The sequence below is a fragment of the Balaenoptera borealis genome (assembly GCF_965194805.1).
Source record: "Balaenoptera borealis genome assembly, chromosome: 9".
In the NCBI taxonomy this organism is placed as follows: domain Eukaryota; kingdom Metazoa; phylum Chordata; class Mammalia; order Artiodactyla; family Balaenopteridae; genus Balaenoptera; species Balaenoptera borealis.
The window spans coordinates 4749953-4764030 of NC_138873.1; the positions used below are offsets into that span (position 1 = coordinate 4749953).

General features: G+C 41.5%; 1 long non-coding RNA gene across 1 annotated transcript in view; it reads right to left on the reverse strand.

Moving 5' to 3' along the window:
• Window positions 1–473: 473 nt before the first annotated feature.
• The window catches only part of LOC309634521, a 170735-nt gene continuing 157130 nt past the window's right edge, over window positions 474–14078 (reverse strand). The window contains exon 3 of the long non-coding RNA XR_014248174.1: window positions 474–2233. This is a non-coding gene — a long non-coding RNA (uncharacterized lncRNA). The remainder of the gene's footprint in view (window positions 2234–14078) is intronic.

Sequence of the window (14078 nt, forward strand, 5' to 3'; positions counted from 1 at the left end):
ACTAAGCCTGTGTGCCACAACTACTGAGCCTGCGCACCTAGAGCCCATGAGCCACAACTACTGAGCCCATATGCCACAACTACTGAAGTCCGAGCGCCTAGAGCCCATGCTCCGCAATAAGAGAAGCCACCGCAATGAGAAGCTGGCGCACCGCAACGAAGAGTAGCCCCCGCTCGCTGGAACTAGAGAAAGCCCGCGCGCAGCAACGAAGGCCCAACGCAGCCAAAAATAAATAAATTAAATAAATTAATTAAAAAAAAAAAAAGAAAATGAATGGCTATAAGTTACTCCTACTGAGATGAAGGACAAATGTAACTCTTCAAAGAAAATCCCCGCGAAGGAGGGAAGCACCATGTTTTGACAAAGTGTATACTGGTGAAGTTCACGTCCATAATCTGGATTATTTTCTCTTAAAACCCTTTTCCCATATCTCCCTCCATACCCTCTTCTAAAAAAAAATGTTTTTTTCCTACTTATAAATTGGGTTGTAAAGAGATAAAAATATTTGGTTCAAAGGGAAAGCAGTATCACTTTAGCCGGAATGGTTGGAAAAATGACAAATAAAGTAGCCGGACAAGAAGGTCAAAAATGCAAATAGACTGAACGGGCACCCAAAACATTGCACTTTTGCTTTAGTCTCAGGAGAGGGTGGCTGCTGGGAGGGGGACTGATTCCCAATGGGAAAGAAATCTGCAGCATGACAGTTGCAAGTGGCTAATACATTGTGGCATTTGCAAGAGAGTGGAACAATTTAGTCCCTCCCTAGCCTCAGGAGAGTTTGTATGTAATATACCCACCCACACATACACACAAAATATCTCACCAGTAAACCAGTCAAACCTTTGCCATTCTTTTATTGAAATGCCAAAACTATCTCTATAAATAAACCATATATGAAACCAGTGCACTGCACTCTAATTTCCCCATAATCGTGTGTAGATGATTCTGAGAATGTGATTACTTTTATCCTGTGTTTTGATCTCATTAAAAGTCAGTGTTATGTAAAGATGTTATTCCCACGTACTCTGTACTTTCATGTACTTTTTATTTTGCTCCAGGAAAGTGACTGTTACAATGTGTGCAAGGTGTACCCTGTAAACTGTGTGTAGGGGGCAGATTTGGGGAGAGTACAATATAATGTAAGCAAATAATAAACATTTTCCCACAAGGGAACCTTTCCCTTTCACCTTTCACTGGGAAATGTGACCACAGGGGAGAGAGCTCCAGAGCTCTGGGCATTCCTCAGCCAAACAAGCTTTCAGACCACACACTGGGTATTTCTAGCAGCCAGAGGTGAAGATCTGGGTGGGATAACACAGCCCCAAGAAGGGAGGAGACGGGCCACAGAGCTCCTCAGAAGCCCATGCTGGCACTCCCCAGGCCCAGACCCCATGTGCAGGGCTTGGGAGACTAAACCCGATTCTCTAAAGTTTATGTCGAAAAGTTAGTGGCAACTAAGAGCTAAAAGTAAATTATTCCACAGTATCAGACCATCACAGAGTTTTCAAAGAAAGTGTCCTACATATCAGCTAGAAACAGATACTCTGGCAGGTACTTAACAGTTAACTCAGGGAATAGAGCTGTGATTTGTAGAATTTGCCAATATCTGTGGTATAAATACTCCCACCGTTGTTAATTTCAAGCCACAGCGTGAGGTCATTGGATGCAGAGGTGGGAAGAAATACATACAGTTGACCCTTGGGGTGTCTGAGCAGACTGAACCAGGTTAAGCAGACTGAGGTTTCCCAGCAGCTCCAGACTCCCAAGTCCAGGGAACTTGCTTAAAACACAAAACTAATTTGGTTTAGGAATCTTTGGCTCCATGCTGGAATTGCTTCTCTTTATCATAAATCAGAATTTGTTTAAAACAGATATCGAAACAGCATCTTGATGTTTGTTCAATTCCACCAGCAAAACTATTTTATGTTTAAAAAGTAGTTTTAAGTATCTTAAAAATAACTTTTCCAAAGCAGACCATACACTCTTGCTCAGTCATTTCCACAAGGCTTTTCCTGAGAGCCCCATTTAGGAATATGAAAAAAGACGGTCCAAACATTTATACCTGTTCATTGTTCTGGCATAATTTGGATGAAGAATTTTCAATGAATTTGCAAATAATGTTTTCTGCCTCCCTCTTCTGCCTTAACCAAGCCCCAGCCACTTACCACAAACAGTGAGTTGGTCTAAGGTATCTCCATGTGTTTCCATAGGGCTTCTGTCTTCTCACCTTTCACTGCCAAGTAAAAATGCAATTTCTTCTCATGATCCCAAGCCATAAAGCTCTCATGCGGCCTTATGAACTTCAAAGCATTTGCATTTCTTACGGTTCTTATGTGATTAAATACGTGGCCTATCAAATATTGAATATGTGGGTAAAAAGAAAGATGTATCATGAAGAAAAATACTCATGGTTCTAAAGTATAATTTCACACAACTGGTTTGGGCCAGTAAGATCCAGATATTATACTTTTTTTTTTTTGGTTGTAATCCATAATCACCAAAGACATGAAAATTTACAATAAGTCAGCCTCCAAACGATGAGCATCTTAGATGAGGGAAGCTGAAAAGAATTTCAAATTTGAATTTTAATTCATCATTTTACTCTTCATGTTATTTCTGGGTTTATTTCATGACTCTGAAGAGTAGAGTGAATGGAAATAATTCAGCTGTTTTAATCTTTGTGCCTCTGAGGCTGTCTTATGCTCCTGAACACATTTTGTGCTGGGAAAAAATCTCTAGGGTTGCAAATGTTCTGAACGTGCTGAAGTGATACTTTTTCTTTTTTTTCAATTTGTCAATAAGGAACTGATATAGACCAATTTTACGAATTTTAACAATGTCATTTAGAACAAAATATAAATGTGATAGAGCTCAAAAGATTTTGCATAATCGATGTGCTATACTCAATAACTCCAAGAAAATGGAAACTCAATCATAAAAAAGGGCAAGACGAACTCTATAAAAATACAAAATAAAGCCTGTGACAATCTAAGCACTGAGGAATTAGTGAAGGTAATTAAATATCATGAACAGTTTCAAAGGAAACAAAGGAAACAAATCAGGGCCGAAAATAACTAGACACAGGTTTAAAGAGAAATGTTACAGTCTGATAATTAGATGAGTGTGCTTGGGAAACGTCTTTGTTTGGCTCCTTTTTTATCTTAACTAAAATTTGAAATGACAGTAAAAATACAGATGAAAGGTGGTCCAAAGGAGTCCAACGATACCACTGTAGCTAAAGAATTTTCCAATAACCTGTAAAATATTAAGGACAAATTAAAGAAAAAAGAAATGCCAAGAGACAAGCGATTACTCTGTTGCTTCTCTTGGGAGCAACCATGGATGGACAGAGGCAGGACATGCGGGTGGGAGCTCACTCTGGAATCAGCTATAACCACAGTTCCCCTCAGGATTTACACCTTAAAAAAGAAATCCAAGACAAGAGGCTTTGCCCAAACAACTTCTCTCTATCTCTTTTTTAAGTACACAGAGCAAGTCACACATCTTTAAAGACTCATTAGGAGATGAACCCATCCCAACCAAGGGCATATAAATGACCGTACACGTTGAAAGAAGCTGGATTTGCTGTAGTAACTTCTGTTTTGTCAAACAGTTTTGAATGCCTGACAGCTTATGTAGATGCAATTTGTTAAACACGGTTCTGAAGGGAAGAACAAAATAAACCATCCTGTCAACAAATAGCTCACTGTGCTTTGTGTTCCTTAATGCTGCAAACCAACCACAAGATCTTGAAAATTCAAGTAAACCAAAAACAGAATGCAAAGATAACTACTAATAACATCTGCTTGGTGTGTATGGAGGGTGGGTGTTGGGATTTGAGGACAAGTGGAGAAATCAGAGTGACCACGGTAAAACCAGGGTAAAATTTAGCACGGGCTCGTTTCACGCAGGCTAAAACTCTGAGAGGGGTAAGTGTCCCAAGTCACAGCAGAGAAACTGGCCAAGGCAGAAGGGTCTGCATGAAGCTGAGGGTTAATGTGAACACATATGACCTCGGAATAATGTCCAGATATGATTCTTCCAACTCAGCACTCTGAGAAATGGTAGAGGACCAAGCCATTTGTTTTCTATGCTGGTAGAAGGAAATATATGTGTGTGTCGGTGGCGGGGAGGGGGGCGTGGATTTGGCCAGTTGAATAGAGTATGTGGCTGGGCTACAAGGATCTGATCTCCTGGAGCTGATTTGGTACTATGTACAATGTCTTCTGGTGTTGCCATGGTGATGATGTGTCACTAATACAGTAGCCTCCAAACCCACCTCCCAGACTCAAACACTAATCCCCTCCAACCCCCTTCCATTCTGCCCCATAGATATGTCTCTGAAATGTCCACTCTGGTCATGCTGCTTTCTCACGTAAATACCTCAGATGAGCCTGGTGTTCAGGCTACAGAAATAAATATAATGATGAGGTATTTTCCCAGCTGGCCCCATTCCATGGTAGATGCCCTGCCCCCACCCTGATCACCAGCTCATTCCATCTCCTTGGAAAGCTTTCCTCCACCTTCTCTACAAAGCTAACTAACCGTCTTCCATTGTTACTTCCAAGTGTCACCTCCTCAATTTGATGCCTCAGGGAAAATTAATTCTCACTCTCCCTTGTTTCAAGAGCATTTTACTTGTACAGAGTTTAGAAGGTGTCATATTGCATTAACGTTTAGAATATATTATATTCGTATTATTTCTATTACGTGTCTGTCTCCAGTTCGATCAAGGTCTCTCAAGGGCAGGGGCAAGTTCTTCTTTCTTTCTGTTCCCAGCAACCCACAGGCAATGAGCCTCACTCAGTAATTGTTAGTTGAATAAACAGAGTTTTACAAGTTTATAAGTTTGATTATTTAACGTTACTGATTTTTCCATTTTGCAGGCTTAAAAATACAGACACAACGCTTAGAATCACCCAGGGAATGAGCAGCCATTCCATTCAATGATAGACCCGGAGACATTATATATTTTTTCAAAGGGTCCTGGACTCTTAATTTCCCTTCTGTAAGCAAGATAATACATCAACCAGATTTGCAGTAGAAAAACTTTTATTTGCAAAATTCATAGCATTAACATTGTTATTGGGCTCATTTTTTACACAAGAAAACATTAGCACACAAAAAGCTAGACTAATTTACAGGGCTTTCTTGGTGAATTCACAACAGAGCCACAGCTAAGAGCCAAGATTTACTGAACCCCCAAGTTAATCTGAGTCCATTGAACCATTCTGTAGCTCAGTCAAGGTAGACCTAAGGAAGAAGGATAGGGTTGAAAAAGCACCGCCTCTGCTACCAGCCACTGACAGTAGGGTATGGCTAGAATATACCACTTTCCTGTAGGATAACAAGTGAACCATAGCCATTTCGTGCTCTCCCTGTATCTCTGGCTGGTTTGAAGCAAGCACGTTACAACTGGTCATGGCACCGTCTTTGGGCTTGAAGCAGAGTGAAGCCAATGAGTACAGCATGAAACCCACTGAGGTCTAACCTCCCTTATAAAACTATACTTAGTTCCAATGCATAAAGATCCTTCCTGAGCACTAGATGCCTGGAAAATTATATCTTACAGGGTAAAAAGTAAAACTTGCCAAGTTATGCATTGAATGTGACAACCCTCAGTACATTTGGATGTTTCTAAGAAATGTTTCCTAAATTACATTTGGATTTTCTGCATGCTAAGGGAAACAATTTGCATGTCATCAACAGATGCATGAAAATCCCAAGCTGTGTTAGAAAAACTTTATAAACATAAATATTCGGTCTGCCAAATTTCAGGCCTAGGTATCAGAGGAACAATAGCTCTCCCATGATTCTGTATTTACATTGTCGACAGGGTCAAATCAAAGATAGGTACGGTGCTTTCATTAAGGAGAAGGATGAAAATGATAGGCAGATTTGGGAATGCGTAAATAACCACATGAGAAAAAAATGGGAAAAAGTGTATAAGGACACCTTAATCGATGTGAAATCAGTTCTCTTCTAAGTTTGATGTCCCACAGAAAAGTCAGTGTCAAGCAAACACACACATACACACATGCCCCTAGTGTGAAGTCCCGCCTCTGAAATGATATAACTGTGGGACTTTGAGAAAGTCACAAACGCTGAGCCTGGCTTCTAATTTACAAAATAAGAATGGTGATGTCTTTAGAAAACAAACTTATGGTTACCAACGGGGATAGCGAGGGAGGGAGGGAGAGAGATAAATTAGGGGTCTGGGATTAACATATACACACTACTATATATAAAATAGGTAAACAACAATGACATACTGTATAGCACAGGGAACTATAGTCAGTATATTATAATAACCTATAATGGAAACGAATATAAAAAAAGAATATATATATAATAACTGAATCACTTCGCTGCACACTTGAAACTGTCACAACATTATAAATTAACTATACTCCAATTTTTTTTAAAAAAATTGACAATTAAAAAAAAGAATAGCAATTGGTGATGTCTTCCTATGGAACTACTGTGAATATTAAAATAAATAAGTACCTGAAAGTCTGTTATAACTGGGAAAAGCTTTTTACAGACAGGCAATAGAAACAACAACAAAATACATGTCATGAAGTCCAAAATGTGAAAACCTAGTGAGATGCAGATAAACATGAAGGTGTAAGTGATCCACCTTAAGTGTAATTTTTTAAACAGAGTTCCATCATTTTCTAATTCTTGAACGAGGACTCCATTTGTAGAAAGAAAACTAGATTATTGCTGTTTATGCACCAAATAAGACTCCTGGTTACTTGATACCTGACCTCACCTGGCAAGCTCCCCCTGAGTCTCCAACCAACTCAGACCTACGTGTCCTGCAGGGGCCTCACCGCCCCCCCCCCAACCTGTCCCTCTGCCACTTGGAGCCTCTCAGAAGCATCACTACCCAGCATTGCGGGAAAGACAAAACCTCCCCGTCCAAATTCAAGAGCGGTGCTCAAGGAAAGAGCTTCTGGAAGAGTTTTCTAGTTTGCTGGTCTCCAAGAGTGTTCTCTGGCTTATCTCACTTTCCTGTTTTGGTTTCTCCCACTTTCGTGTTTTTATCCCATTTTTTGGTGAACTTATTTCATCACTTCCCTTGTGATGTCTACTCCTCTCACAGCCACCTTCCTTCTTCTGGGGTCTCTTTCCTGTCCTCTCCCTGCAGACTTGCTCTCCTCCTTCTCTTCTTTCTCTCTTCATCTTCTCCCAGGTAACGCAGGCATGATGCAAAGGGCTCAGGACTGTTAGGAGCCCATGAAATGTTTTGATTTCTTTTGGAACCAGAAGAGAAAGTGAATTCTTAGGTCAAATAAAATGTGTTAATAAACAAGATTAACATAGTCAGAGGAGATTACAGACAGAGCTGTAAAACAGACTTCTTAGTATATTCTTTCTGTGGAAGAAGGAACCACAGACAGTGGTCTCTAGGGCCCACAGAAGTCATACTGAGGCCCTGCCTTCTTCCTTTACTGAAACTTATCAACACCTTGACTTGACTTTTAGAGTAAAATCCGCTTCGTCATTTTTCAAAATTTTCCCAACAACGAAGTTAGTAGCTGACTTTTCTGGGTTCCTGTAGCACTTTGAACATATATATCCCTGACCGGAATTATTACCCTCGCATCAATTATCTTTTGATGAGCATCAGTGGGCTGTGAGCATTTTGCAAGCCTGAACCTATTTACCTTCGCAGGGGATTAATCCGTGTTTCATATCCTACCTAATCAGCAGGTGAATCGGGAAATCATCAGTGACTTACACTGCGCCCGCTGGTGCTTTCTCATTCACTAAAATGTACTCACACCACCTGCCATCCAAACAGGGCAGGAAACCCCAGGAGAAGGGGGTAGGTCACGGCCATGTCAGAAATGTAGGGGTAAGACGTGAAACCATCAGCAATGCTGCTCACTGGTGAAGAGGTAAGATGCCCAGGGTCTGCTATAGATGTGGCAACTGGAATCGTGCAGATTTCTGGTGGGTTACGTCTGCTCATCCCACATACCTGTTTGCCACCGGAAACTTCCACGGACAGATTCTGAGCAGCTAGCAGCCCACAAATGAATATTTATTTACGCACATAACAAGCCAATCCATTATCCATACTACCTGAAGTCTGATTGATTGAGGCAGCAGAATTCCCAGGGGGAAAAAAAAGCCCTGGAAATACACTGCAATCGCAGGATCTTCGAGTTTATGGAAAGGTAAGGTGGCCCTTGGATCAGAGGGACGGATGTTTACAATCCAAGAGAGGAAACTAGAGCAAAAGTAAGAGACTACAGGTTCACATTTCCAACACTTTCATGGTTTACACAAGCCCCTTTTTCAAGGCCAGAATAATATTTCTTCGTTTCTCATTATTGTAGCTTGACACGGTTTCAAAGCACCACATGTACTTCTGAGTTGGATAATGCACAAAGAAAGTGTGTGTGATGTTACTGCTGAAAAGAATCCTAAATCAGGATTTAGAGCTCTTGAACTTCAACAAATGTCTTGGTAGGTGGGTAATTCAAAACCTCCCAGGGAAAGAGCGAGGCATTTGTTAAATCAGGACCCATGTGAGTACGTGTCTGCCGGAGGAAACAGTTGCGACTTGAAAAATTCGACTTGGGGAGAAAAGAAAGTGCTCTTTTCCCTCTAGAACTTTCAGTTCTCCTCGTGTCTTTTGTTGCTGTAAAATTATATTCATTAACAAAGCCCCCTGGAAAGCTGCCTGGGCTGAACAGCAGCTGGAAAAGATGCTGCAGAAGGAGACTAAAATTGATCCAAAGGTTTGTACAAGCCCAAGGCTTCAAAAAGCACGAGGCTAAGCAACTCCGAAACCAGGACCTCCACCTGGGGGTGAAGTCCCTGCCGCCCTGGCTGGTGTGGCCGGCCTGACCCCTTAAGGCCCCCCCTGTCAGATCGCTACGATTGTGGGACCCGGCCTCAAAGCACAGGGAGTGTGACCACTGCCCTGACAAGTTGAAAGTCAATATAAGAAAAAGTGCAAGTAAACGAAGAGCCCCGTCTTCCTCTCCTACCTACGGAAAAAGTGAAAGTGGGGGGGGCTTCCCTGGTGGTGCAGTGGTTGAGAATCTGCCTGCCAATGCAGGGCACACGGGTTCGAGCCCTGGTCTGGGAAGATCCCACATGCCGCAGAGCGACAGGGCCCGTGAGCCACAACTACTGAGCCTGCGCGTCTGGAGCCTGTGCTCCGCAACAAGAGAGGCCGCGATAGTGAGAGGCCCGCTCACTGCGATGAAGAGTGGCCCCCACTTGCTGCAACTAGAGAAAGCCCTCACACAGAAACGAAGACCCAACACAGCCAAAAATAAATAAATAAATAAATAAATAAGCCTACACCTTTAAAAAAAAAAAAAGTGAAAGTGGGAATCTTTCCTTTATTTAGCAAACTCCCAACTGCGAGCCCTTGGGTGGGAGAAAAGCAACGTATCCACAACAGTGAGTGTCAGCTCTGCATCCTCAGGAGGCTTTGCCAGGGGAGACCTGGAGAAGGTGACCTTGCAGCACAGAGGCCATCACTGATTGAATCTATCCCATCCTCAGTCCAGAGATGGGCAACCACAGCTGATCCTGCGGGATCCCTTTCCTCCTTGACTATTTGCTTTGTATTCTGGGCCACCGGATCACTTGGGTTGGAAAGGACTGGTTTGACTTGTTCTGCTGTTTTCAGTTCCCCCAGGAACTCACATGCCTGCGGCGCCTTCCAGGCCCTGGGAAGCCTAAGCCTGTGCCCAGAGGAGGACTTGGTGATGACCTGCTGCTTAAATGTAAATGAAAGCTGACCCAGTGCCCCCAGCGTGTCTTTTAATGAGGCTAAAAATTTAAATTTGGAAGTTGAACTTTTTCCTCTCTACTAAACCTTTAATTTCATAGGCTGGGCCAAGAGAAAAGGGAACCCACAGGCATGGCTGGGAGAACTAATACAACTGTTCCATCTGTGACGGCCACATTGAAAGAATTTCATCAAATAACTAGTGTTTTCTTTTCTCTCAGATATGTTTTCAAAACTTGCTAAAGTCACTTTTTATGACTAGCATAAAAATAAAAAATTCACCTGTGCAATTTAATGAGTTCTTATGAAAAATACTTATTATTAGTAGTAGTAGTAATAGTAGTAGTAGTTAGCTCTGAACAAGGAATCTTCTCTGAATTTTGAGGTAATAATGCACTGGGTTTAATGTATAATTACCAAAAAACTCTTTCAGTATATAAGCCTCAAAAATATTATATGAAGAGAAAAGCTCTTACTCTGTAACAAAACTGCACGACTTTTTCCAACCTGTCGGACTATTAGTAAGAAAATGTGGGGCTACATTTTTCACACTTACCAAGAAATAAAATTGACATGCGAGTGATAGCTAGCACAAGACATCTTGTCCCTCGAGAATGAATCTGATTCATCTGTGTCTCCTGGTCTCTCACTGATGGCTCCTGGCAGGATGCCCTATGCCCACCAACACCTAAAAAGTATTCACTGAAGATGACAATTTATATCTGCCCTCAAGACTGGGACAATATCTCTGCCTGTCCCATGTCACTGGCCTTGTGCCACCCAAACCGCAAATGCAAGCAGCAGGTGGGTTTGTGGAGCAATAAAATGAATGTGTGCGAGGCCACCTGGAGGGTAATGGTGCCAGGGCGCCACTCTTTCCCAAACTGCCCCAGCCTGCTAGTGAGGAAGGAAAGGCTCTCCAGTACATTTTACACCAGACAAATTGGTGCTTCAGTCTGCTAGGGTGCTTAATTAGAAACAGGTTTAATCAAAATGTTTCACAGTGCAAAGATGCAAACCTATTGGATAACTAATAAGAACCTGCTTTATTAAAAAAAAAAAAAAAAGGAAGCAAACCTACAACCTTATATATTTAAAACATTTTACTGGGGAGAGAGTGTATGTAAAAGGAATTTTCATAATTTCTGATATAATCTCTGATTTTTAAATATTTCAAATATGGGAAAAGTACCAAATCACTTAAATTCAGCAATTCTGACAGGAACTTAAAAATCTTATTTTTTATAAGCAGATTATGTCATTAGAGACTATTCCAGTAATTCCCTTTCCCTTTAGAAAGCTCCGCTGCTTATAGATGTTAGCTAACCTCCATTAGCACCAAAGGTTACCCGTCTTTTTTCTGGTAAAGGTAAAAGCATCCTGTTACTGGTTTTAAACTCTAACAATAGGACAACAAAGGCCCCAAACCTTGCTCTTCTGCAGTACCCTAATGAAATCTAACTGGGGAATGAGAAAGCAAGAGACATCCCAGGCTTTGAGTTTTTTTTTCTTTTTTTTTAAATTGCCCATTTTCCCCTTGCAGTGAGGCATTAATCCTTGAAGAATAGAAAGTAGACTTGCCAATAACCCAGCAGAGAAGGGTCCTGGGAGTGAGAGAAGGGAGGAAGCTCATAATTGTGGGAGAAGTCCTTCCCTCTCCCAAGAAACCACTATTGAATCTTGTGGGCCCTCCCTGCCCTGGATCTGGAAGTCCCCCCGCCCCGGAGCGGCATTGGTATTCAAATTAGTCTGCCAATCTCAGCCTGGCACAGCTCTTGGTGGCCTGTCAGTACACGGCTTGAAGAAAAGGTACCCGATCTCAGATCCGGGGAGATCCATCCAGATTTCCAACCCCCCACCACCACCCCGGAATATATGTCATCAGCCTGTAAAGCAAGCTGCTTTGAGGTGGGAAGTGTTTTCTTTGCTACAGTCTTTATTTTTATTAAAACAAAAATAACTAGAAGACAATGCATCGCCAACAGAGATTTAAAAAGAAAGAGGAAGGGGCTGCAGAGTCAAGCTACTCATTCAGCTCAACGCCGGTTTCTATGGGAACAAGAGCTGCTTTGTGTGGCTTGAACAAGTCCGCGTCCCCCCGCCCAATGTGCTGGGGCCACTGCCCTGGGATTGTATTTGTGTGGCCAACGCTTCTGCGTCGCTCACTCTCCCTGCCCCCATCGGTCCCCAGCAACAACACCCAGCGCCACAGAAGCAAAAAGAAAAGAACTCATTGCACCCAAGCTGAATTAAATCATGAAGCACAAAAGTGTCCAGGAGGCTGGGAGCCCGCATTCAGCCCAGAGGACCACGGCCGTCATGTGGTTTCTGGCCTCATTTTTCATCCCTTCTTCAAGCAGGTTATGACTACTACTTCTCAACTCTTTTCATGCATAACACACACACTTTATGTATCCATTTAAATTGTGTTCCATGCATAACATGCTGTGGGCACATTCGATATTATAGAAAAGTAATAATAGCGATAAGCTGAATGGAAAATGGCCAGAGAAGCATGGTTTAAAGCAAACTTCACTCAGTAAAATTTTTTAAATCTTCACGCTTTCTGTTTGTGTGCAAGCACACATGTGTGTAGGGGGCCAGGGGGAGAGAGAAACTTTTATTTTTTTTTATTTTTGTTTTTTAACATCTTTATTGGAGTATAATTGCTTTACAGTGGAGTGTTAGTTTCTGCTTTATAACAAAGTGAATCAGCTATACATATACATATATCCTCATATCTCCTCCCTCTTACATCTCCCTCTCTCCCTCCCTATCCCACCCTGCTAGGTGGTCACAAAGCACGGAGCTGATCTCCCTGTGCTATGCGGCTGCTTCCCACTAGCTATCTGTTTTACATTTGGTAGTGTATATATGTCCTTGCCACTCTCTCTCACTTCGTCCCAGCTTACCTTTCCCCCTCCCCATGACCTCAAGTCCATTCTCTATGTCTGCATCTTTATTCCTGCCCTTCCCTTAGGTTCTTCAGAACCAGTTTCTTTTTTTTTTTTACATTCCATATATATGTGTTAGCATACAGTATTTGTTTTTCTCTTTCTGACCTACTTCACTCTGTAGGACAGTCTCTAGGTCCATCCAGCTCACTACAAATAACTCAATTTTGTTTCTTTTTATGGCTGAGTCTCATTCCATTGTATATATGTGCCACATCTTCTTTATCCATTCATCTGTCAATGGACATTTAGGTTGGTTCCATGTCCTGGCTATTGTAAATAGAGCTGCAATGAACATTGTGGTACATGACTCTTTTTGAATTATGGTTTTCTCAGGGTATATACCCAGTAGTGGGATTGCTGGGTCGTATGGTAGTTCTATTTTTAGTTTTTTGAGGAACCTCCATACTGTTCTCCACAGTGGTTGTATCGAAACTTTTAGAAGCTCCTCTCTGTCTACCTTGGATGAGGGAGGTGCAGCGGTGCTCAGACTGTGAGGCCAGGGAAAACCCAAAGTTCATCTTCTCTGTTTGACTGGGTATCTTTACTTTGGCACTTTTTTTCTAATTCATTTTGACTTTTAAATTAAAAAAGGGAAATATTTATGAATCTATTACTCAGAAGCTGCCATGCAAAACGTTTTAGCACATAAATCCTCATCATTTTACTGAGTGTCAGGACTTTTTTTTGATTAAAGGAAAAGCATATTTCTTAACATTGTTCATAAATCACCACTCTACAAGCTCCTTAGCTTTCAAAGGCACTCTTTCCTTTAAAAGCTTTACGGAGTGGTTCAAAGTCTACCTCTGGCAAAGCCCAGTGCTGTTCCCAGGCAAGCTTCAGATTCAAAGACATTTGTGTTTTGTTTGTAAGTATTTATTTAGGAGATCTGCAGTTCATTTTCTTTTGCAAGATGAAATGTCAATTTTCATCATTTAGATTCAAACTCGTAAAAAAAAAAAATATTAGCCTATTTATGTATAACCAAGTTGCTGTCTTACAGTTTTGAAAGGTATCTTGGGCTATAGGGCATGAAAGGAGTTAATAAAGATTTAGGGCCATTGTAAGCCTTAGTGAATAAGAAATATGATTTGCTCATAAAAGCCAGAAATCATCCTCAAATCCTTCTTTTCCCTCACTCACCTTCCTCATAAATATAAAACCTCTTTATCACAAAGATGTTAGGACACTGGCAATCTGCAGAGATTTTTTACATTCTCACAACTGGCCTATTTTGCCCTCTCCCACAAAATTGTGCAGGATTCACTTAAAATATTATTTCTCAAAATGTGAAGCAGATTGAAACTCCTGAGCAGGTTGATTTATCTCCCAGGGTCACAGTTAACTCATATCCTCTTTTC